Below are 27,106 nucleotides of genomic sequence, written 5' to 3'. Positions count from 1 at the left end.
TGTTTGACCAGAGGAGGATGGGAATCCCTTTGTGATTCTTGGTTCCTCCCAAGGTTTCTTTCTCCAGACTTTTTTTTCCAGACAGTTTTTGACTGTATATAACAGACTGTATTTCATCCCCACAACCTTTTTGTGCCATTCCAACAAGTTGAATGTTGCTTTGGCAGCAGTTTTAGTGAACATAGTGGTGATTTTGACTATGTACCCTGACTGAGTTTCATCTGCTTGGTTTTTGTTTTTTCCTGCTAGTGGGCAGACGTTGTTCAGCAGCCATTATTTAGTAACCTCATCACCTCATCTTATTTATCTCAAGAATATTTGAAATGAACTTGTCAAATAGTTTACAAAGCGCAACAGAGAACAGAACAAGACGATAAAATACAATGCAAAAATGCAGGCGATAGCATAAAAACCTAACAAATATGTTATGAAGATTTGGTTTGCTGCAAATATATGGTAAAGATGATGTTTTATCATGACAAAGACAAGACATGAACACTCAGGCAACGACTAGGACAGAGTATGACTTTGACAATTTTTTAGATTTTATGAAGTTGCTTTTAAGCTCAGCTCTTTTTGTGTTTACATGTGAAAGTATATCCTTTGAAATCTAATGATTTTTATACAGAAAAATACTGTTAATGTTAGACAGTATAAACTATGTCACCAACTAGCACAACGCAGTTATGGAATAACTAACAAATAATAATGAAAACTTGGTCACACTTTAATTGGATGGTCCCCTATAGATGCTAGATCCCCCTACAGATACCTAAATAAGTAACTTTCTGGTGATATTCAGTTTATTGTCAACAACAGTATGGTTATGGTTGGGAGTAGGTGTAGGTTTTGTCTTGAGGTTAAGGTTAGAGTTAGGTTTAGGGTGAGGAACAGATTTAATAAAATCATTCATACTGAACTTGAAGTTCAATTACAGATAATAGATATTTAGTTGAATGGTCCCTATAGACAGACGGAGTATTTGCAAAACATCTACAGTGGACCATCTAAATAAAAAAGTAAAAACATAAATAAAAACAAGGAAAACATAAATAAAAGTTGTTATTCTAACACTTTTTATGACGTAACCCATAATCATAATTATTATTAGTAGTAATTATTCTCTTTTTTTGATATGAATAAGCATGTAAAATTCAAACACTAAAAATGACCTCTATGACCATTTCTGTATTTAAGGAATTACGGCCATTTAATCATTAAAGTCAGTCAAGGCATTGAAGTGTTTGGTGATTGAAGTTTGCTTTTTCAGTTATTCACCCGATTGAATGCTTTATGAATGTTGTAACCTGTGTAGCTACATCATCACACAATCACTTCAAACCATGTTGAATTCAAGCGTAATATATATGATCATGTGGTTTCAACACAACTCTTTTTTTATTAAAGACAATTGTTCTGATTAGAACAATTCTGTATAGAACTACTTCTTGTATAAATGGTTCCTTATATGTATAAATGGTTCCTCACACCATGTTGAGGTCATGTGTAATAGCTTCTGATGCTGACATGCTCAAAAAATAGAAGTGCAGTCCAAATTCAAAATTCAGGCTTCAGTATGGCCGCGGTTTTTGTCTTTAGCAATGAAATGTTTAGATTTAACTGATTTTTCAAAATGATACTTGATGATGAGTTTAATAGAACCCTAGATGAGCAGAACGTGGTCTTTGGTTACTGTGCTAAGATATGTGCAATTTTTTCATTTTACTGCATATGAAACCCTACAGAAATACATATTAAATTTTGGTCATGCTTAGTGATACATGAAAAATATTAGATATTGACATCAGTCTACAGTTCCCGTGTCAATGCAGTTTGGAAAAATGATTTAGTTGTGTGATGATTTCAGTGTGCAGTTTATGCAAAACTTCAAATGGTGGAGAATTCTATAACCTGATTGCAACATTAGCCACTTAGCAACAGGATTTTTGAACTTGTCTTAGACTTCAGAACAAAATCCTTTTGCTTTGACCCTAATATTGTTTTTTATAAAAAAATTATAGAACATTCCAAAACAATCATAATACTTCCAAAACAGAAGTAGAACTCAAAACCACTAGCCAGTACATGACTAGCAAACACAGCTTTGAATAGTTGTACACATATTAAATCATAATATTCATCATTAAAACACAAGAAAGTTTACTTAATTTCAGAAACGTGTGAATTTCTTTATGTTCCATGCTGATTTTCAGTCTTTGAGACACATTTACTCAAAAACAACAGGATCTAACTGCTCACCATGTGGCCATGAGGGACAGGGATACAATTTTATTTTCACAAGTGTTAATTTAGGGGTTGGGGTTTGTGACAAACCCTCCAAATAGAAAGTTCTTTATAAATGATGATTTTGTAAATATTTAGCTTGCTACTATCTCTATTAATGACTCAAATTGATCATAACACAATCCTTGTAAATATCTAAGGTCTGAACACTTGAGTTTGAACTAATCCAGTAGAATTGTCTGTATACATACAGTATACAGTACACACAACAGATTGAGTAGAGCAACCATGGAGAACCAGGAGATGGGCACACACACACAAAAAGCACAGACTGTCTGCCCCACTTTCGAGTGGGCAATTCCTCATCTGGCCTTGTGGAAAGTCCTCTATTCTTACCACAGGCAGGCTAATGCACATCATCTATCTATGAAGACCCAGCAGGACTCTGCACATGCATTACTATATATGGACTCATTATCCATGCTACTGTAAACAGGATGCGCTTACTTGGAGACCCTGTTTGGGTGTGGCAGCTGTGGCTTCAACATGGTTCTCATTTACCGAGACTCGGACAGACAGAATCGATACAATTTAGGTCACTCGAATGACGTAAAAAGATTTACCAGCTATGCCACAACTAAAGCATTGGTCAAGATAGTTCTACAAATTTGGAGTGCAGTATTGTATGAAAGATTAAGACTGTAGTACTGAATGGAATGATCTCATTAATAATCTTGAGCCTTATGATCCTCCTGAGAATCCTCAAGTTACATTTATCCTCAGATTTGTGCACAACTTCAAAGCACTGTGTTTCTACACACTTAAAAAAGAGCCACACTCTTCAAGGGCCAAGAAAAGGCAATGGTTCTATTAAGAACATTGAGTACTATACAGAACCAGTTGCATGTTTAAATTGTTCTTTGCATGGTGAAATGGTTCTTCACATTGATGGAGAACGTGTTGTATATAGCTCTATATAGCACCAGAAAGGGTTCTGTTATTGTTATGATGACAAGATTTTAGAAGAATGCTTTTTGGTGCTATATGGAACCCATTTCAAAATGGTTCTGTATAGAATTCATTGTTCTAAGCCAAACCATTGCCTTGCTAAAAAATCCTTGAAGAACCATCTTCCATCCATCCATCCATCCATCCATCCATCTGGGTCACGGGGGCAGCAGCCTAAGCAAAGAGGCCCAGGCCTCCCTCTCCTCCTCCACCTCCTCCAGCTCTTCCGGAGGGATGCCGAGGCGTTCCCAAGACAGTCAAGAGATATAATCCCTCCAACGTGTCCTTGGTATTCCCCGGGGTCTCCTCCCCGTCAGACATGTCTGGAACACCTTCCTAGGGAGGCGTCCAGAGGCCATTCTTACCAGATACCCGAACCACCTCAACTGGCTTCTCTCAACGTGGAGGAGCAGCGGCTCTACTCCGAGCCTCTCCCGAATCGCAGAGCTTCTCACCCTATCTCTAAGGGAGAGCCCGGCGACCCTGCGGAGAAAGCTAATTTTGGCCGCTTGCATCCACAATCTCGTTCTTTAGGACACACCACCCATGGGAGAGGTGCTTATGGGGGTCCGGTGCATTGTGGATTGGGTGAAGAATCATCTTTTTGTATGTAAATGTTAGACAGAATGTTCACTAACTTACTATTGATTTTATTTACATATGTTATGCACTGTTTGTATGTAGAAGTCATTATATAATACCTACACTACTGCTGGTATTGCTGGTGCTGTTGTTATTGCCGCACCCAAACAGGCTAAGAATGCGACCATACATAAAGTGAAACTGCTCAGCTAGATAATCACTCCTTAGAGCTCTGTGTTTTCACTGATAAACATGTAGGATAGCTCGCCAACTGAGCAATGAAGAGTGCAAAATATGCATCTAATTACTGGAGAATATGGTCATTTTATCAGGGCTTAACTACAATTTTAATCTGCCGTTAAATGCTCATACATTTTCAATGTGCTCTTGGAAAAAAATGTTCTAAACTGTTGCTGTGCTGGAGCTCAAGGCAATGTTCTCAGTATTTTTAGCTAGGAAACATACAATTGAAGTCATAAGTTTACATACACTTAGGTTAAAGTCATTAAAACTCATATTTATCCTCTCCACAGATTCCATGTCAAAAATTTCAAAATTCGAGTGGATCAGAAGTTTACATACACAAGGTTGACTGTAACTTTAAATACTGTAGCTTGAACAACTCCAGAAAATGATATCATAGCTTCAGAATGTTCTCTTAATCTAATTGACATTATTTGTGTTAATAGAATGCATTCCTGTGGCAGTATTTTAAGGCCTACGTGCCTCTTTGCTTGACATCCTGGGAAAAAGAAATCAGCCAAGACATCAGAAAAAGATTTGTGGACCTCCACAAGTGTGGTACATTATTGAGAGCAATTTCCAAATACCTGAAGGTAACACATTCATCTGTTCAAATGATAATAATATACAAACACCATGGGACCATGTAGCAATCATACTACCCAGGAAACAGACACATTTTGTCTCCTTGAGATCAATGTACTTTCGTGCAAAAATACAAATCAATCCAAGAACAACAACAAGCAACCTGGTGGTAACAGATACAAGCCAGGGGCAACAGTGGCAAGGAAAAACTCCCTCAGAACTGAGGAAGAAACCTTTGGAGGAACCAGGCTCACCAGGGGAGACCCATCCTCCTCTGGTCAAACTACCTACAAGTGATTATACTACTAATATTAATATCAGTAATATTGGTATTAGGAATAGCTAGGAGTCTATGAGAACATCAGTGTAGGGTGGGCAGCTATAATTAGGGCCTGAAACAGATCAGATCATAGATTTCAGTCCAATCATGAATATCTTGCAATTAAACCTTAAAAAATATGGGAACACTTTATTTGGATAGTCCACTTTAGATGCTTTGTAGACACTTCATATACTTTCAAGTTACATTCAACTAAATGTCTACTACATTGACCATCATTCTCTTTAACTCTAAATCTGGCTCTAATCCTAACCCTAACCTTAACCTCAACCCAAAACCTAAACCCAACCCTCACCCTGATCCTAGCTCAAACCTTGGTCTAAATCCTAACCCCAAACCTAACATTGTTTGGAATCAAACTGAGTTTTAACGGTTTGTTAACAATTTGAACATCTGTAGTATAATCTATAGGGGACTATAGTGGACAGTCAAAATAAAATGAGATGAAAAATAGTATTGATATTAAAAAGTAAAAATGTCTGGCTACAAATTTCAGTGAGCATTCAGAGCATATTGGAACTGTCTTGCTATGGAAACAGTTGTCTGCTTTAGAACCAACAGTCCATCGTGTTTGCATCGTCACTCCCCACCCCACATCCTTTGATACCAATTTGTTACCAATTTGAATTTGCCCAAATCAGGTTGGGCAAAAATACAGTCAGTGACCCATGAGCCAAATTCTAATGCATATATATTTGCTAATAATTTATTTCCATGTTTGCTGCAGGAATGATATGAGTGTCTACCAAGAGTAAGACGTTAAAACAAACAGATTATGTAGACAGTACAGCACTGACATACTGCTAGAAGAAGCTCTGATGTTGAGTGCCCTCATTTGGTGTGGACCATCGTAAAAATGCATTCCCATCAACAGCGCACTGAACCAGGGTTAGAAGCAGATCGAGACCCGCAGTATTACTAAAGAATGAAGAAAATAAAAAGATTGCTAGGTCCACATCGAAGAAAGTAGTTGTGAAAGCACCCCGAGGAACTTCTTCAGCTGCAAGGTCTCAAACTGATGATGTCATCTTTTCACTTATGTTGTAATGACTTAAAGTACCATTATCAGTACTAAAATAAGTACTGACCACAAGAGGGTTATTTCACAGCCCCCTCGAGGTCTGCAGCCCTACAGCTGAGAAATGCTGGCTTACATACATTACTGGCTGCCTGTAGGAATTTTAATGTAATTACATAACTTAAGTCTTTTTAGCAATGTAACAGTTAAATACATTTTCTCGATGCATTGACCAGAGTTGTGACTTTTAAATGATATTTTGTCAATTGCTGGCAAGATTTCACAATATTTCACAATACATTAATTAATTTCACACTAAAATACCTTTTTATCACTTTATAGTGAAGTCAACTCGTCTAACGATATTTTCTATTATAATACAGCAGATTACTCTGAGGCTAACCACATAGCATTCTGGGATATGAGCGGAGCTCACTCAGGGCTATTGTACATTTTAGGAAACATTTGAATATGTGCATCTTTTTATTCTGATCCTAAGTTTCCTTCATAATTTACCCCAAATCATGGAAGAATGTAAAGAAATAAGTTTAATTCTTTTGTATAATTAGCTAAATAGGCTAAGCTGTATTGCTGCTGTTCCTGGAATGGACAAAAAAAATAAACAAATCAAGGAGAAGCTAATTTTGGCTCTGAGCTATTAGTTTTCTATTTATAGAAAGTGATTATGATGGTTAATGGTGTTTTTTCTCCCATCCACCAACCAGAGAAAGAAACTGGAGTAAAATACTGGCTCTTGGGTTTTACATTGTTATTACAGTTGGTCAGTAAACAGGAGATTTAATACAGGAGATTTCTGTATTATAATGACTGCTTTATAGCGGAATAATAGCTACATCACAGTAATATTGTGGTGCAGGTGGGTGTGTAGTCTTGGTATACAGCTGCAATTTTACTGTTATTTACTGTTGAAATAAGCCTTTAAATAATTGTTTAATAAGTAAATTTCCTCCAAGTGCTACACTTTTATAGTGTGTAGTTGGCTCAGGAAGCATTCATTATTTGATCATGGATAAGAATGACGAATACAGAGAGATTTACAAAGTCACAGTCCAGGCACAGCTAACTGTTGGCTTTAATTAAATTTCATCAGCCAAAATTTCATATGTATATGCTCTGTATGGTTGTTAGTTGGAAACCAGATAATAGTGCTGATAGGTAGTGAAGTTAGATGATTAACCAAGCGCTGCTGCTAAACAATGCCAGTTAACTGCTGCAGTTGCACATTACTGAAGTTATTTGACTAATTAAGTTTTTGCCAGTCTTACAGCAAAACACTGAATACATTCAAATATTAATTAAAGACACCTGGAATGCTACGTCAAATTGCTGTTTAGTGTATCGATATTATTTTGCAAAACACAGTTTAATTGTAAGGTTGCATATACAGTTATGCAAAAACATCCCAGATCGAATGATGTTTTGTTGATTTACTAACTGAAAATTCTTTAGTTTTTGTCCAATTTTAGAGCACATATTCTGTTTATTTGCTGAGTATATGAAAGTCTAAAACAAAAAACATAAAATATAAAATATGCCATAACTGTTGCCATAACTTTACATTTACATTTATGGCATTTGGCTGACGCTCTTATCCAAAGCGACTTACAGTTTGATCATTTTACACAGGTAGGCCGTGGTGGTGTTAGGAGTCTTGCCCAAGGACTCTTATTGGTGTAATGTAGGGTGTTTTACCCAGGTGGGGATTGAATCCCAGTCTACAGCATAGAAGGCAGAGGTGTTAACCACTACACTATCCAACCACTTTTTTATTATTTTATTTTTCAGAATGTTCAGCAAATACAGTAATTATATGGAAAGTAAACACAGTAATTTACAGTAAATAAAACAGTACTTATACATTACAAGTGTGTTCTCTGTAGAGGATGTGTTAACTTCTTTTACTAAGAAAATAACACACAGAATAGCACCCTATAGTTTGACCAGGGGTGCCCAAACATTTGCACGCAACTGTCCTTTTATCAGGTGTTGGCTTAAACAGCAGTCACATCAGACTTTTGTCTCACTGTTTTCTTTAGAGTGGAGGAATAAATCTTGGAATTGGGGTGGTCTGAACATGATTTAATGTCAAACGGTTGAGCAATCTAGCTAACGTTAGCTCAACTAACAGTTGGCACTGAATTTTTTTCTTCCAGAAAAAAGAGACCACAGTCCACACTCATGCAGTGTGTTGTCTAACGCTTCCATAGTTAAAGTTGAACTAGAGTTCGGTGTGAGGCTAAATGAACTGCTAAGCGACCCTTTTCCACTCAAAGAAATTAGTATTTTTGTAAGTAAAATCTTTTTTGTACTCAATCAGAGTTCTGTAGCCCTACTGAAGTCATATAAATGTAAAACTTTAGGCAGTAAGTCCCTGATGTTCCTGCAAGTCCAATATTAATGGACAGACAATTTTCTGGATGGTCTAATCTATTTTTTAAAAAGTTATAAAATGTTTTATGTATGGTTTCAAACTTTGTACTTAATTCAAAATGAAAAAAAAAAGAAATCTATCTGTAATCTTTGGCAAACTTTTAAAATCCATATGAACTTTTCCTGTAATGAACACCCCCAGAGAGAGGATACACACCCACAGTGAGCACACTGCTGGAGTCCAATTACATCTCTGTGACACATTAGCTGGCACTGGTGTGCATTAGCAGGGGAGCTAACCAGCCAGTACATCTCCCAGTGTCCCGACCTCCTGCCCACCAAATCAGCGATTAGCATAACAGCTAATGTACGCTAATGCTTCACGCTCCCCCACAGAGCAGCCGCTTCTCTGTTGCTCTCCCAATGTGAATTCATGACCCTCACTGAGTCAGTCAGATTGTGATGAAGTCAGATCATTTTTCACAATTAGCAGTTAAAGCTACTAAATTGTGCTAATGGGTGTTGCCAGGCTTAGGAGTGAAGAGAGGTAAATTTTGAATCTAGAAAAAGCAATTTTATTCAGTCAAACTGCAACAAGTACAGAGCAGCAATCTACATTCTTGTAGGCAGTCTTGTCCATACCTCAGACATATTTACAAGTATACATATATCAATGCTAAATGTTCAGTAAATAATTTATGTATTTTAACCAGACAAAGCCAAACAATATTTGTCATAAAGTCAGCTTGGCTACTTGTTATTAGCTCAGTGACCCAAACTTCATTTTGAGAGCAAAGAAAAAAAACTATCCAAATATATACATATACACATGTATATACATGTTATACATATGTGATGTATCATATAAAGTGTTGAAGGAACATAGGACCTTGGAAACAAAGGAAATAGGGAACAGAGTGCCTTGGGAACATTGGACATTTAGAACACAAGGCATTGGGAACATAGGGCTTTGGGAAAACATGGCCTTTGGAACATAGGGTATTGGAAACATAGGACCTTGAGAACATTGGGCCTTGAGATCATTGGGCCTTGGGAACCTAGGGTTCAGGGAACATAGAACCTTGGAAATACAGAACCCTCATAACTTAATTACCATGAGAATACAAGGCCTTATGAACACAGTGACCTAGGGAATATAGAGCCATGAAACATAGTGACTGGGGAATATAGGGCCTGAGAAATATAGGTCAGTGAAACACAGGGCTTTGGGGACATATGATCTTAGAACCACAGGACCCTGGGAACATAGGACCAAGGGAACATACAGCCTAAAGAATATAGGGCCTAGTTAACATAGGACCTAGGGAAGATAGGGCTTTGTGACACTAGGGCCTAAGGAACATAGGGCATAGGGCACATAAGGCCATGACACATATGGCCCTGGAAATGTAGGATCTAGGTAACAAAATCTGGAATAAAGGTACACTCCCCTTTAATTTGTTTCTGACTTGAGGCTAATTGTTTGTACTTTGGTCCTCTTGTCAGGGCACATGCTAACAAGCTAGCATCTACTCAGTGCAGCTGTGACCCCTAAGCCACAGTAGGCTATCTGAAAATGCTGTCATAAAGGCTAAGGGCAAAAGAAGTTTCATGTCTGTATTTCTGTTGAACTTGTGTCATGATGTGACAAGGTTACTGATCTTTGCCTGAGGCTTAAATAGCTATTAAATTACAGAAAACACGCACACACTACACACTATATTTCTTGCTATATCCAGCTTCCCCAGGAGGGCCAAGCAGTCAAAGTTAGAACAAAAGGAAGTGCTCTTATGTCACATGCCACATGGACACATCCATCTATAGCCTAAGGTACTTCTGCAATGGACAAGGAGTGACAACTTACACTGGGTCGAATGCTGGGTCATTGATCAGTCATCATTTATTTTCATAGCTGCTAGCCACAAAGTTCTGCAAAGGTCACAGTAATATTGTAAGGTCCTGGTCTACTCTGCATAGCATAACAGGGTCATTGCTTTCTTTCTATTTAGCATATGGACATCATATAAGACTATTTGTTTGACCATTTGTCAAAAGTCATGCTTAACAAAAGCCAAACCATATGTGCCTTTAAAACAATATTACATAATATGACATTTTCCATATATTTGGATTCCATATATTTCTGTCTACCACATTTGTTTTCACCACCACACTATGCTTTTATTTTAATACAATTTTCCAGACTCAACAGAGATTAGAAAACCACTTTGTGAGAATTTGAAATTACAACTATTACACTCTAACAATACAAGTCTTAAAATGAATCAGACTTGATACATGTCTTCATTTTTCTAATGAGGAATGCTTACACTGATCAATGAGCAATGGTCAGGACAGAAAATAACAACATTCAGACAAACTGAATGGTTCCACAAAAGATTTAGACAAGGATGCCCACTATCACTGCACGCAGAACATGATAATAATATGAAACAAGATAACATAATGAAAGAAGCAGGACTGGAGGAAGATGATCATGGATTCAGGATTGATGGAAGAAAAATCAATAACCTTCAATATACCGATGACCCACCTCTCAAAGCAGAAAATCTGGAAGACCTGAAGGCTCTTGTATGAAAGACTGAAGTGAGAATATAGGACTTTAGCTAAGACTATTATTATGACAACAGGAAAAACTGCTAAAAATAACCACTTATGGGGAAGATGTGGAAATGGTGGTCAACTTTTTTCTTACTCAGTACTCAGATAAGCACTCGGCAGAAGCAGGATGAAGGAACTTGAAAAGATCTTCACATGTAAACAAATATCAGAATTGTGGTCTTTTTTGTAGTCCTTTATGGATGTGAAACATGCGTGACATGGAAAATACATATGCCTTTGAAATTTGGTGCTGGTAAAGGCTTTTCAGAGTTCCTTGGATGGCAAAGAAAACAAATTGAACAAATCAAGCCTAATCTTTCACCTGAAGCCCACAGAACCAACTGAAGCTGTCTTATTTTGGATGTATTCTGAAGACAACCAATTCACTGGAAAATATCATTATGTCTGAAGGAGTTGAAGGTAAAAAAGGAAGAGAATGACCAGCAACAAGAAGCATCGATATAATCAGAGAAATTATAAACCAGCCATTTAGAATAGATGGCAGAATATTGTGGAGAAACACTATCCATATGATCGCCAGAAGTTGGAAACAACTTATTAATAATGACTTTTTTCCCTTTTTTAAAATCTTCTTTGATGACTTAGTAACATTAGATAACTTCTGTCAATTATGCCAGCTAAGATCAGATTCTGATAGAATTAGTTTAGGTTGGTTTAGGCAGAACTTTGTTTGCTACAGTTGGGTTCTGGCAGAATTTTGTTTTGCTACAGTCAGGTTCAGAGAGAACTTTGTCAGCTACATTCAGGTTTTGACAGAATTTTACTGCAGTCTGCAGCCTAATTGAGATTTTTGTCATGCTTTGTTCAGCTTCTACAGTTGGTACTACTAGTCAGGTCAGACTAATTTTGGGCTTGCAATTACAGCAAAAAAGGTTCAGTAAAGGCCATCTGGCACACGAATGTTGGCTAACCGTGGTCTAAAATATTCACAGGTATTTCTGTACATCCTTCTGTGAGAACCTGACTCAATGCTATGGGTCTAAAGCTGTTCGAGAAGCCCTCACTGAGATAAGGAAATAGACACATGAAACAAAAAGCTGCTGATATTCTCAGAGCAGTGGACTGACCACCCCAGAGACCAAACCTCAACATCATTTAAAAAACCTATGTTGGTCAGTTAGTCTCTGATTTTGCACAGTACTAAATGCATGTACATTTTTGTGTATATATGATATGCTACAGTATAGAAGATGTATATGTCAGTGTTGTTGTAGTTATTATTAAATATTAATTTGACCATATTAGTCCAGTCCTATCAGCTCTTCACTGGCTTCCAGTCAAATTCCGCATAGACTATAAAATTCTCCTGTTAACGTATAAAGCCCTACATGGGCTCGCTCCTGAGTATCTGAGAGACCTTATCTCCTATTATGAACCACCACGATTACTTAGATCACAGGGTGCTGGCTTCCTAGTAGTTCCCAAAATTCAGAGAAGCTCTGCAGGAGGAAGAGCTTTCTCTTATAAAGCGCCCCAACTCTGGAATAATCTCCCCGATAATGTTCGGGACTCAGACACAGTCTCAATCTTTAAGTCTAGACTAAAAACTTACTTGTTTAGTTTAGCTTTTGGTAGTTAATGTTAATTCCCTTTAGATAAGGCTGCAGATCCAGGGGTTCATGGACATAGTGAATTGTGGGTAAACTGAGATGCTGGTGCTGCTGTCACTCACTACATGCAGTCACTCAGGTTTGTGGACGGTGGAGTGGGTGAATGCCAGTGTCTCAGGGAGCCTCCGTGTCTATGTTACCTTCTGGCTCTCTCCCTTTAGTTAGGCTGTTATATTCAGACCTGCCGGAGTCATTAGTCACACTCTGATAATTTTTTACATTTTCTGGTCTATCCAGTCTAAACTAATTCCTAAATCTTTCCTTCCTCCGAGTTACTGACTGTCCACCGGTCCGGCCCAATACTGATGGATGTCCCACCCTCAAGTCCCCCTGTCCCCCTGATTGACCAGACTGATGGAAGTTTCTGGAACGCAGCTTCTCCATTACAGATCACATCCAAATCTATATGAACTCTAATTGTTTCCACTGTTGATTATACACACCTGAATATATTAGAACTGCGTGGATGTAAAATTGACTTTTCAATGTTTAACTTATAAGTTGTCTGACCAGTGGTAGGATGGTCCCCCCTTTAGATGTGAGTCTTGGTCCTCCCGAGGTTTCTTCCTCCTCCAGCTCTGAGGGAGTTTTTCCTTGCCTCAGCGCTCACGGGGGTTCTGTATATTCTGTATATTCTGTATATTATGTTCAGTGTTTTGTCTGATTCTCTGTGCTGTGATTCCCATTTTTGTAAAGCTGCTTTGTGACAACATCAGTTGTAAAAAGCGCTATATAAATAAATTTGATTTGATTTGATTTGATTAATAAGATACAAGATCCAACTTGCTGTGAAGGCTATAGATGTTCCTACCATCGAGGTGTTCTGTGGGTGGTCGACAGGAGATCTACTAACCTCATCTACACAGATTCCTGATGCTCAACCTCCAGCAGCTCCAGGGTTTATACAGTAGAGTTTTAAGTGACATTGCTGTTATGCGTAGACCTTTTGTGACCATTGAGGTGAGCACCTGTAGACAACAGGTGTTCTTACATGTTGCTTTAAATTTCTACAGCAGCAAACTTTGTACAGGCTGCAAACAAACACCCTGCTAAGGCACCAATGAGGCACGTGTAAACAGATCATTACAACTGGCTCAACTGCTCTGTTATCCAGTAAAGGCTTCCCTAGAGAAAGTGCTGGGGTCTGAATGACTGTCCTCTCTTCTCTGAATCCCTTCTGTCAGTTTGTGTAGAGAGTGAAGTCCCCTTTGATCAAGCGACACTTTGATTGACGTGTAAGAGCCGGGCGCACAAACAAAGTGCTTGTAACATGAAATGGATTAAAAATTTAATTATGCGCAGCTTGGCCTACGTCTTATTAATTATACTTCAAAGTAGGGATAGCAAGAACCGCATCATGGCAAATTTACAGAAAACATGGGTTATTGAGGCATGACAGGGAGAAAATAGACACTAAATAAAGAGGACGTTCTAAAAAAGCTGTAAATGCAAGGAATGCTATATATTTAAAGATAGAGTGGGATCTTTGAGTAGGGTGTCATATCCACTTTAGGCAATTAAGCCAATTCAAATTTGCTGTAAAATTGTTAGTTAGCAAATAAGCTGTAATTCGATCTCCTTTCACACTTTCTTCTTTTCTTCATTTGAAAGTTCCCTGATTTTAATACTGCAGCAGCACATTTTGGCCTGACAAAATCAGTGGGGCACCCTCAAGGCCTTCTAGACCTTCAGAGAAGGTCTAATGATTTCTGTGAAACAAAAAATACATTTTAAGTTCATAATCCAATCCAAATTTTAATGATCAGTTTTGACTGGAATCTGAACAGTTAAAATTTTGACAAGCCCAATGGGAAACTGTCCAATAAGGTTTTTCCCTCCATGGTATCTAGGTAGACACAGTTAAGTAAGCACTCCCATTGATTAGGATTTCAGGAGCTGACCCGAAGGCCAACTGATCACAAAAACACTCTAGGGCTTCTGGTTGTTCCAGATACATAACTGACTGAGTAGTTTCAGACAGTTGTTACAAATGGAAACCAGTAGCAGCAGCTCTGCACAAGACTGTTTAATAAAAGTCTTTGTACTTTATACATTCATTTGCTGCTAGTTGGGTTAATGTATGCTATATCTTGGATTTATTAGGGAGTCTAAAACTGTGCCAACCAACCCCACTCTCCTCTACACTCTTAAAAAAGAGAGTTCTTTAGTAAAGGGAATTGATGTATTTACAATCATGAGTTCTATATAGATCCATTTGCATGCTGAATCAGTTCTTTGTATGATTAGAAGGTTCAGATTTATGGAGAATGTGTTGCATACAGTCCTATACAGTACCTTTTTGAAAATGGTTCTATATAGTATCAAACATTCTTATTCTATTGTTGCCATGTTAAGCTTGTATACAGTAACACTTTTTGTTACTGTATAGAACTGTCTTTTTTAAGAGTGCACTGCTGACAGTAAGTTTTGTTAGTCAGTGAGTACCATTTATTTTTAATCAATACATTTTGTCCTACCACTATTTTAGGTGCAAACAAGCTCTCACTCACTAATACAACATGCCTTAATTTCCAACACAAAACAAGCTTCTTTACTTACTCAGACACTTACAGAGTTAAGTGCAAATGAGTGTGAAAAGCCGGTCTTAGAGGTTTGTGTTCTTGACAGATGTCAGACACTTGACTGAATCATACTGAATCAGACTGATCATAAAAACTTTATCGTTTTTGCCCTCACAGACAGCTGACTAAAACATTAGCAGCAACACGCATTAACAGCCCTGCTTGTTTTCTTGTTTGTCCTGACTGATGGAGCTTGCCAGGCTTGTCTTGACAATCCAGCCCCACACAAACTCAGACAAATGTAGAGATATAGCCACTTCCCCATTTAATTTGTTAGCATTGGAATTGTTTTGAGCATTCTGAGATTGGCCTGCCAGTCTGGATTTGTGGCCAAACATAGGCTGAGTCAATTAAATGTGCTGGCATTTGCCACTGACACTGATTCCTAAATTATTAGGGGGCAGCAACAACCTGCTTAAGAGGAGCTTGAATGGTTCGAGCTTCACTCGAGTAAAAAATGGCACAGCTTTCTGAAAGACAATTTATCACCATCAGTGGAAAGGAACTACTGTAGGTCCACCAAAGACCAGACACAATATTAAAGTGTCTTAGTGTGTTGGATCACTACAAGCCACTAGAATGGCTTCAGAGTACTTTCTACAAGTCTGTAGAGGTTCCACAAGAAGTTCCCTCAATTGGTGTGTTGATGATGGTAGAGAGCTTGGTCCAAAATCTCCCATAGATATTCTATTGGGTTGAGCTCTGGTGACTTAAAAAACGAATACCTGCATTTTTCTTCAATTGAATCGTACCTGTATTTAAACTCTGCATCTATGGAGGTCTACAGTGTATTACTGACTGTGTATCATGAATACGAGCAGCAGCCTAATCAATAAGTTGGTAAAAATGGGAAGCAGCTCTACACAGGCCTGACTACTGAAAGATTCCCTCTTGAAAAGTACAACCCCATTTCCAAAAAAGTTGAGAATATATATATACATATATATAAAAATATATATATATATATATATATATATATATATATATATATATATATATATATATATATATATATATATATATATATATACTGTATGAGTTAAAGTACAATGCAGTGATATAAAAATCATGTAAAAATCATTTTTAAGTGCTTCTCACTTTTCAAAGAAATTTTAAAAGGAATTTTATTGTTTTATTGTTTTTTGAAAAATATTTGATCATTTTGAATTTGATGCCAACAATACAAAAAAGTTGGGATGGCGGCATGTTTTTCATGTTTGTCCATGATTTCCAAAAATAATTTAAAATGTGGATTCTTCAGACTACAGGATTCTTCCACTTCCCCTCAGTCCATTTTAAATGAGATCGGGCCCAGAGAAGGTGGCAGCATTTCTAGATCATATTTATATGGTTTCTTCTTTGCATTTTAACTTGCATTTGTGGATGCAGCAACAAACTGCTTTCACAGACATGAGTTCCACTGCAGAATTGTACCTATTTTTAATGCAGTGCCACCTGAGCTAGTTTACATTGAGAAATGTTATTCTTGGATTGTTGCACTATTTGTTCACACAGTCTTGTGGTGACAGAGTGGTGAATCCCTCCTCATTTTAACTTGTGAAAGAATCAGCCTCTCTAGGATGCTTTTTTATACCCAATCATGTTACTGCCCTGTTGCCAATTACCCACCAGGCCTTTTTTTGGTTTGTTTGTTTTTTGTTTTTTTGCATTACATTGTTGTCCCCCTCCCAACTTTTTTGAAACATTCAAATTCAAAATGGCAAATTCAAAATGGGCATATATTTTTCAAAAGAAAATTCTCAGTTTCAACTTTTGATATGTTGTTTTTGTACTATTTGCAATGAAATTAAGGGTTTAAATAATTTGTACCTCATTGTGAAAATTAGCAGTATCATAGAGGCCATTTTTTACATTTTAAGTAGTAGCAAGGTATTACAGAATGGCCCTCGAGTATTTGCTTTAAAGCAGCTTGAATAGAATATAATGATTCATTTTATATTTAATGACATTACACTATGTGCAATGACATTAACCTTGTGGTTCTATGAAGGTGTCTCATTCTGTATATGTAGAAATTAAGTGATACTGAACTCCATACACATTGTTAAATACATGTGAACATATAGAGTACTATGCAAAATCAGATACCGCCATTCGGACACCAAAACTGCAGCAATATAAATAAACAGCACTGAAAGCTTTCATCTTTGGGAGAGAGGAGAAAATCAAGCTCTACTCTTGCTTCAGATCTCACAGGTGTTTCTGTCCATCCTTCCACTGTGAGAAGACAATTCAGTGCTGTGGGTCTGAAAGGATGTGTAGCTGTGAAGAAGCCCTTGCTGAGAAAAGGAGATGCAATACACAAAGGAATACTATTTGTACCACAACACTGAAACTGGACCTCTAAAGTGAGGAGGAAGGTTTTATGGACTCGTGTCTAAGTTTGAGATCTTTAGAAGGCAGAACAGAAGGCAGTGTGTATGATTCTTTGAACCATCACTAAGGCATGGTGGAGGATCCATGCACATTTGAGGATGTATGAGTTAGTGATTTGTTTTTTGATTAAAGGCATCACATCTGCTGAAAGGTGCAAATAAAATTTTATACATCATGCAAGACCCTCTGGAAAGCAGAATAAATTCTACAGCAAGATATCGACCCCCAAGCACACTTCAAAAGATGAAGACAGACTTAATGAACATAGAAGCTGCTGGTGTTCTCAGATCAATGGACTGACCATCCTGGAGTTCAGACCTCAACATCACTAAATGTGTTTGAGATTACTGAGATGGTGAGGAGCAGAAAATTCTAAACCAACTTTTAACACTGAACTTCAGAGGTTTGGCTGCAGAATAATTGAAAATGAGTCTCCTGAAAAGAATGAAAGCTGCAATAAAGGTTTGACTGGAAATTAAATCACTAAAAAGTGTGATCTCTGACTTTTGCGTCATATGGTATATTTTATTGTGCTATCTTATTACATAAATGTTACCAAAGTTATTAGATTAAAATATAAACAAATAAGAACACTATTTATTTTCAGTTACATAAATAGTATAATTAAGTTTATATATATTACACATGTTAGTTTATATACATATGTACATAATAGTTCTCTGCTCTTTTAGCATAACTTGACTGATCTTATAAATTGATAGCCTAAACTTTTGAACAACCCATTACAGCTTAACTTGAAGTCCCACATGGTAACACTTTGACTGTGCTACACTGGAGAATGTGAATGCCCATTAAGTAGCAAACTAATGAGCATAGAAGCCTGTTACCATCTAAAGCCAAGTCAGAAGAAGCAGTGTAAGGAAAATGAGGTCAATGTCTGTCACTGATTTAAGGACAGATACGTCAATACAATTCCATGCCTATTAAGTGCTGCTAAGTAAAGTGGCCCATCAAAATACACACAGCCCCAAGGTCTTGCAACCATCTCAACATGAATGCTTATTTGTGCAGCTGCTGAAGAACCCTTGGGGAACACATTCCATGTGGTAGTAATGTAGTAGAGCAGTAAGATGGCTTCTTGTGTCTCTCACTCCGGCTCATTGATCTTCCCTCCTCGTTTAAATGAGTTTCAAGGGTGAGGTTTCCGAGGCGCTTTTTTATCTCATGTCATTTGCTGGGGCTTTCGTTGATGTCCCTCATGGTTCTCCCACTGTACGCCTCCGGGGCCTCTGAGAAAACGAGAGCAGCTGATCGATAGCTTTCCTCATTGCTTCCCAGCCTGTGTGAAATTCAGACAGGTTTTAAGAAGATAACGGTGGTGAAAAGTCACTTGAAGGTACTTGGAAACTTATTCTGTCAGGGACTGCCAACTGTTTGACAGTGAAGCTTGATGGGGCCATTTCTTCTCCTTTTTTTTCTTCGAGAGAGCGATATCAGTTTAGGGCTTGAGAATTTTAGTCTCTTTCAGTCTAAACATACCAACACTTCTAAAACTGAACTGTTTCAAATTTTGAACTGTAAGTTAAATAGTTAAAGTTAAATTTAAATATTATAAATACTATAGATAAAGTTAAAGTTAAATATTGTGCATACATGGTTCTTTGTATTGTGAATGTGTTGTATATGACTCTTTATAGCACCAAAAAAGTTTGTCTATTGTTATATTGTCAAGTCTGTAACAATAGACGAATCCTTTTTGTGGCTATATAGAACCATTTTCAAAAAGTCTCTATATACAGCACATTCTCCATCAATCCGCAGAAAATTTTCACGATGGAAAGAACCTTTTAATCACCATGCAAACAGTTCTTTGAGTGTTCATTTATATATATTATAGCATTTGACAGGGCAACGTGGTGGTTGCCCTCAACGTGGTGGTAGCAAAGTCAATTTTACCTTTTTTGTAGTAATGCCATTAAATGCTGCCTTTTATTAACCGCTGTCAAACCTGCTTCAAAATGTTTCATGGCATAGGTTTCCATGGCCAAGCAGCTGCATGCAAGCCTTACATCACCATGCACAATGCCAGATGGAGTGGTGGCCCCCGGAGCAGTAGGAGTGTGTCCTCTGGAGTGATGAATCACACTTCTCTATCTGGCAGTTTGATGGATGAGTCTGAATTTGGTGAATGCCAGGAGAACATCACCTGCCTGACTACATTGTGCCAACTGTAAAATTTGGTGGAGGAAGGATAATGCTATGGGGTTGTTTTTCAGTTGTTGGCATAATCTCTTTAGTTCTAGTCAAGGGAAATCTTAATGCTTAGGTATACTAAGACATTTTGGACAGTTCTATGGGGAAGGTCCTTTTCTGTTCCAGCATGACTGACCCCCAGTGCACAAAGCATGGTCCATAAAGGCATGGTTGTGTTATGCCAGTCATTTCTGGTGCTCCTGTCCTGCCTGCTCCTGTCTCTGATGGTGAGAACATGCTCATGGACTCCAACTCCCATAATGCCCTGGACTCTTGCATCACACATCCCAAGGATCACATGACTCTAACCAGGTCTCAGTCACCTGAGTTCTAGATTGTATTCACCTGGTTTCTCTGGCATATATACCCCTTTGTTCCCTGTTGTACTCGCTAAGCATTGTTTGTGGTTCATTTCCCAACTCTACAAAGTGTTCTTGTTATGATTGTGTATTCTCTGTGTATGATCTTTTTGCCCATTCTTCCATTTACAATTTTTGCCTTGCTTCTGATATCTATCTGCAGTGCTTCAAACCCTGGACAGTTTCACCATTATGCTATGTTTTGTATTTTGCTTTTACCTGACTTTGAGTCCCTTGCCCATTTTTGACCACTCTTTTGGATTTGCCCTTTTTAATAAAGTCTCATTTAACTATCCACATTTGTCTTGTCCATGTCGTGACAGGTTTGAGTGAATTTGGTGTGGAAGTACTTGATTGGCCCATGCAGAGCCCTGAACTCAACCTGAACACATTTAAGAATGCAAGCCAGTGCTTCAGGATGAATGGACAAAAATTCCCAGACACACTCTAAAATCTTGTAGAAGCCACAGAAGAGTGGAAGCTATTATAGCTGCAAAGCGTGGACCAACTCCATATTAATGCCTATGGGTTTAGAGCGGGATGTCATCCTTTTCCAAGCAGAATATCTATGTTATACTCTTTCCATGTGGGATGAAAGAGAATGAAAACAATTTGCATAATGTTGGTATTTAAATGATCATAGCATATAATAAAATCAATTATCAGCCCAAGGCTAGTAAAAACCCTTGCTGATACACACCACACTGCCATGTCAGTGTCACCAAGTAGCAAAGTCCTGGAAGGTCCAGGACCTCTTACTTAATTTTTTGAATCCATTGTATGTAGCAGAATTGAAATTCTTGGGGGTGTCTGAAAATAAATGTATTATGATGTTATGCTGTTAAGGCACTGGTCTGCTTCAGGGGGTGCTGTATTAAATGGGTTCAGTTGGTCCTTCATAGTCAAGCAACTCTAATTCCTCTAAATCTCAAACTAGAGTTCCTGTGGTCAGAAACTGACCAATGACGAATGGAGTGGCTGGCAAGCTGTGCATGACAACTGATCTGGTACATCAGGTAAAAAGAAGCAAAGCCAAAATCAAGCAGAGCAGACAGCCAAACTGAAGTCATTAAAGAGCCCTCCCCTCCAGCGAAAAGTAATGATTAATTATTGCTCTCATTGAGGGTCTTGACCTCCAGCGCAAGGCGCCACAGTCCTGTGAGACGTCTTTAGATCTGTTTTCCCTTTAAACAGATTAGAGATCCCGCGATGTCTCCCAGCGAGACTTCCACCAGCTGCCCATTGCATCTCACTATTCGTTTTATCTGTGTCATCGTGCCTTGATCCATATGGCCCTTACTTTGAGAAACTTTCTCCCAAAAGCTTTTGAATTGAATTTATTAGCCTAATCGTGGCCAGCCATCGGCTCCTGTATATGATTTTCCAAAACGGGCCTTGTTAAATTACTCCTGCCTTTCTGTAGAAATGACAAGAATGCTTACACGACATTCATCTCTTTTTCGAAAGGGGAAGCACGCTCTATTAAGAACCCTTCAGACAGAGGGGGGATGCAGCCTATCAAATTATGGCTGACTGCATGCCAAGAGGTTTGAGCTGGCAATTTCTTGAAGATTTAAATGCTTGATAAAAGTGTAAGTGTATGCGAGGGAGAGAATAAGTGTGCATATTTTAGGTTGTTTGGTTGGACTGCTTTTTCATAGCTGTCTGTGGGGATATATTCAGTGCCTTGCTTTGTCTAAAATTGAGAAAATACAATCCTGCAGTTCAGTAAACAAAAAAAAGCTTGTCTCTGGCCTAGCCAACAAAAACCTGCATGTCTGCTTGGCCATTTCATAATATACTCTCACTGGCCACTTTATTAGAAGCTCCTACCTTGTAACTCTGCCTAGATGGCAGAAGTTCAAATAGTTTTGCAGTGAGCATAATCTCAATCTTATCTGATAGGCAAAAACTTTTCTTATCATCTCATCTTATCATCATTAACACTGTTAATAATGGCCTTAACTCCTTAAAATGTCATTTTTACATTAACATTTTTACATTTTTACATTACATTACATTTGCTTGTGACTTCTAACTGAGATTTGTCTTTCTGCTGGTAAAGGTAGGTTCTGAATTGAGACTTTCTTTAGCTTAGTCTCTTTTAGTCATAAGGCTGTCTTGTGGAACCTAGTGCTTAATTGTAATTACTAGTTTCAGGTGTGGTTTCAGGTTAGCCATAGTTGTGAATTGTAGGAGCCAGGCTATCGTTCACAAGGCTTATAAATTGAGGAGGTATCAGTAGCTTGGTTTAATAAAGCTCTGTCCCATCCATCAGTAACAGAGATGTGACTGCTCAACTTTGGCTAAGTATCACCTTTTTATTCTTCATTAACTCGTATGTCTTAATTGCTCTAGTTTTGTGTGCCCATCATATTTAACATTACCTATATACTCAAACGTGGTCAAACATGAAGCAAAAACAGCTTAAACAAACAGCTCAGATTTCTTGTTCAGATTTGAGCAGTGAATTGAATGTACCTGTGTCATGGTGAGACAGTAGTATGGCAAGTTACTGCAGTAGCATTCTACTTCCTGCTAGAATAGTGGCAGGTGCCAGTGAGAAGAGCCACAAAGCCAGCAGCCGAGCCGCAAGGGCTGACGAGAGCCATTGAAGGTAGCAAGAGGCCTGCAATAAACTAGCATGACATCGCCTTACAGCTAGTGGCACAGCTGCCAGTATACACCTCATGTTTAACCATTGTGGCGTTGATGTTCGACATTGAAGAAACAAGAATCAGAATCAGAGTACTTTATTGATACCAGAGGAAAACTGCAGAAAGAAGAGGACTAACCTCCTCTCATTAGCATGTTACCGTATTTGATACACATTTCAAGCATAAAAAGTCAACCAAGAGAAGTTAACCAGAGAAGTTTCAGTTCAAGAAATCTTTAATAACAATCTTAACTGTTTCATCTACTGTAGCTTTCTGGAAACTTGTTATGGTTTCACATAAGTATTGCTTACAGTCATTTAACATACTACATATAAAAAGGCTTTTAACTTGGGTGGCTTAGTTTTACATCTACAGTCATTTGGAAAAGTTTGAATGCTGCAAATCAAGTTACTTTTGTGGATTTTTTAAGTGAAAATAGGTTTGACATAGAACACACTTCTGCACATACACTACACTGCCAAAAGTATTCACTCAACCATCCAAATCATTGAGTTTAGGTGTTCTAATCACTTCCATGGCCACAGGTGTATAAAACCAAGCACCTAGGCCTGCAGACTGCTTCTACAAACATTTGTGAAAGAATGGGTCGCTCTCAGGAGCTCAGTGAATTCCAGTATGGTACTGTGATTGGATGCCACCTGTGCAACAAGTCCAGTCATGAAATTTCTTTGCTACTAAATATTCCACAGTCAACTGTCGGTGATATTATAACAAAGTGGAAGCAATTGGGAATGACAGAAACTCAGCCACAGAGTGGTAGGCCATGTAAAATGACAGAGCAGGGTCAGTAGATGTTGCGGTGTATAGTGGGCAGAGGTCACCAACTTTCTGCATAGTCAATCACTACAGACCTCCAAACCTCATGTGGCCTTCAGAATAGCTCAGGAATAGTGTGTAGAGAGCTTCATAGAATGAGTTTCCATGGGCGAGAAGCTGTGTCCAAGTCTTACTTCACCAAGTATAATGCAAAGCGTTGAATGCAGTGCCGTAAAGCACCACCACTGTTCTCTAGAGCAGTGGAGATGTGTTCTCTGGAGTGACCAATCATGCTTCTCCATCTGACAAACCGATGGGCGAGTCTTGGTTTGGCCAGAAGTACAGTACTTGTCTCACTATATTGTGCCAAGTGTAAAGTTTGATGGAAGGGGTATTGTGGTGTGGAGTTGTTTCTCAGGAGTTAGGCTCAGCCCCTCAGTTCCATTGAAAGGAACTCTTAATGCTTCAGCAGACCAATATATTTTGGACAATTTCATGCTCCCAATTTGTGAGAACAGTTTTTGGATATCCCCTTCCTGTTCCAACATGACTGCACACCAGTGCACAAAACAAGGTCCATAAAGACATGAATGGCCTGCACAGAATCCTGACTTCAACCCAATAGAACACCTTTGGGATGAATTACAGTGGAGACTGTGAGCCAGGCCTTCTCGTCCAACATCAGTGTTTCACCTCACAAATGTGCTTCTGGAAGAATGGTCAAAAATTTCCATAAATGCTCCTAAACCTAGGGTGGCACGGTGGCACGGTGGGTAGTGCTGTTGCCTCACAGCGAGGAGGGCCTGGGTTCGATTCCCTGGCTGGGTGACTGGGGTCCTCTCAGTGTGGAGTTTGCATGTTCTGCCCGTGTCTGTGTGGGTTTCCTCTGGGTTCTCCGGTTTCCTCCCACAGTCTAAAGATATGCAGTAAGGCCAATTGGATATGCTAAGATTGCCCCTGGGTGTGAGTGTCTGTTTGTCTGCCCTCCGATGGACTGGTGACCTGTCCACCCCCCCGTGACCCTGATGGAGAAGCGGCTTAGAAAATGGATGGACTCCTAAACCTTGTGGAAAGCCTTCCCAGAAGAGTTGATGCTGTTATAGCTGCAAAGGGTGGGCCAACATCATACTAAACCCTATGGATTAAGAATGGGATGTCGCTTAAATTCATATGTGTGTGAAGGCAGAGTGAATACTTTTAGACATATAGTCCATGCATATCAATGCAATATCAATTATCAATGCATAATTACTGTTAATTTGATTAATTTAACATATTAGAGAAAGAAAATATAATGTTTAATGTGGCCTGTGCAGACATTATGGTATTGTCAACCAGAAAAGAAAAAAAAAAAACATAAAACTGGATTGATACTGGACCAGAGGTCAATGGACAAAGCAGAGTTCTGTTGTTTTTTTTTTTGGTGCCAACAATATAGGAGTTATATATCCATTAGTAAATGGTACCATTAAATTATAAGCCACTTACATAGAGACCCACAAATATTCAATAATAATTTTGAATTGTATGAATGTAAATCATTAATTACAGTTTGTTAATAGTGATTTAGATATTTTTCTTATAATTAAAAATTATATTGAACTTGAAATTTTAAGCCCATGTTTAGTTGGAAGGAAACTTTCACAATAATTGTGATTGCATTATCTATATAATGTTTTAAATGATTAAGTAGCTATTTACAATCTCATATTTTGAGATGCAATCTTTTTATTAATACAATAAAATATAACAAAGTATCATGTTTTTATAAAGACATATTGTATTACTTTTTACACTTAAATATAATATGCTTATGAAAAGCATTTACAGTCTTTTAAATATTTGCATAATACTAAGTACTTAGTTAATCATTCAAGTGACAGCACTTATTTATGCACAAGTAACAATATTATAATTAAAATCTGTCATAAAAAAACTATTAAGTTGCTATTTATAAAGGCATGTTATGATGAAGTGATGAATCTTCTTTTCTAAAATGGTTGCTTTTTAAATGGAAAAATCATGTTGGAAAAAGACAAATGCAATTAATTAATTAACTACACAAAATAATGCGATTCATCACAATTAAATGTTATTTGACACTCTTGCTATTTTTCTATAAAGAAAGTGAAGTTCATAAAGTGGCTGGTCAGTGTATGAGTCATGGTGTCCATGTTCAGAGCAACAGGTCTTGAAGTACAGCCCCGCTGGAACTCTCCATATTCCGTCCATGCTTGGACAGTGCTCAGTCACAGCGTCACCATCACCTGCTGCTTTGCCGAGGAGTGCTAATTAAATTCGGAATCCAATTACAGCAATGGTAATGAAATTTCCAAATGGGGAAACTCTTAATCTGTTCATTGAGGTGTTTAATTACTAGCGGGTGTGCGAGTCGTAGATAGGCTGCGCCACTGGATTTGAAGATGGAAGCTGAGGGGAGAAAAAGACAAAAAAAAAAAAACGTGAGGAGTGTACATGGGCCTGGGTTTGGACATGTCACCTCATCCAGACAAAGAGCTTTAGCGGACATTCTTCTCACCAGGGGATCGTTGTCTGACACCAGGCTAATTTGAGAGCAGAGGGAAAATGAAGAATGGGGTGAGCTGGCTTAGAAGATGCAGAAGAAGAAGAGAAAAAGAGTGGAAAAAGAGAGACAGAATAAGGAAGCAGACCATGATGTCACAGGACCACCTGGGACAGGGGACGCTGTTCACACTCAAGTGAACCCAGTCAAACATCACTGGCATGTTCCCTTTAAAGAAATGTTGTATTTATGGCATAGGAGGGCCCTGTAGGAGAGAAGGAGGGAAGTCCCTCTTGAATTAACTGCAAACTGCCTGCTGAAATTCTTCAGAAACTGCATTTTTTTTCTTCGTATTTGCAAATCGCTCCAGTCCAAAGGCTCAGACAATGCTTTTCTGTTCTCAATGCAATAATAGGAGGCCCTTAAAGTAATAGTTTAGTGGAAAAATCAATCTGACACAGTTTTCCTCATTTCACCAAATGTAGTCAATCAGCAGAGTTTGTTGTCCAAAGTGTGATTCTTTAGTTTTGCTTTGGAGCTGTAAGGCATACAATTTATAACTGTTTATCTATAATAATGGACAAATGCAGTCAAACAAAGTTAAATATGATATTTTTCTGCAAATTTAAGTGTGTGTTCTCTATGTTGACTTATTTACACTAACAAAATCAAGAAAACAAGTCATTCAACAAGGGGCCCCCAAACTTTTGCTTGTGACTGTATACCATAAAGCTAACAACACTAGTAATAAGCCTGAAAACACATATTCTAGACGTATCTTGACAAAGAAGATTTGACAGAAGGAATAAATACTAAATAGATTTGTGCATATGTTTCACTTGAGGTGAGTGTATTTTTTGCTAATGTGAGTAAAGTTAGATGCTTCTGTTTTTGCTAGGCCATGGCTATCTAACTTCAGCATTCATCATCAA

Source organism: Pygocentrus nattereri, chromosome 6 (assembly GCF_015220715.1).
Source record: "Pygocentrus nattereri isolate fPygNat1 chromosome 6, fPygNat1.pri, whole genome shotgun sequence".
Classification (NCBI taxonomy): domain Eukaryota; kingdom Metazoa; phylum Chordata; class Actinopteri; order Characiformes; family Serrasalmidae; genus Pygocentrus; species Pygocentrus nattereri.
The sequence above is the reverse complement of the archived record's forward strand: the minus strand, read 5'-3'. Positions refer to the sequence as shown.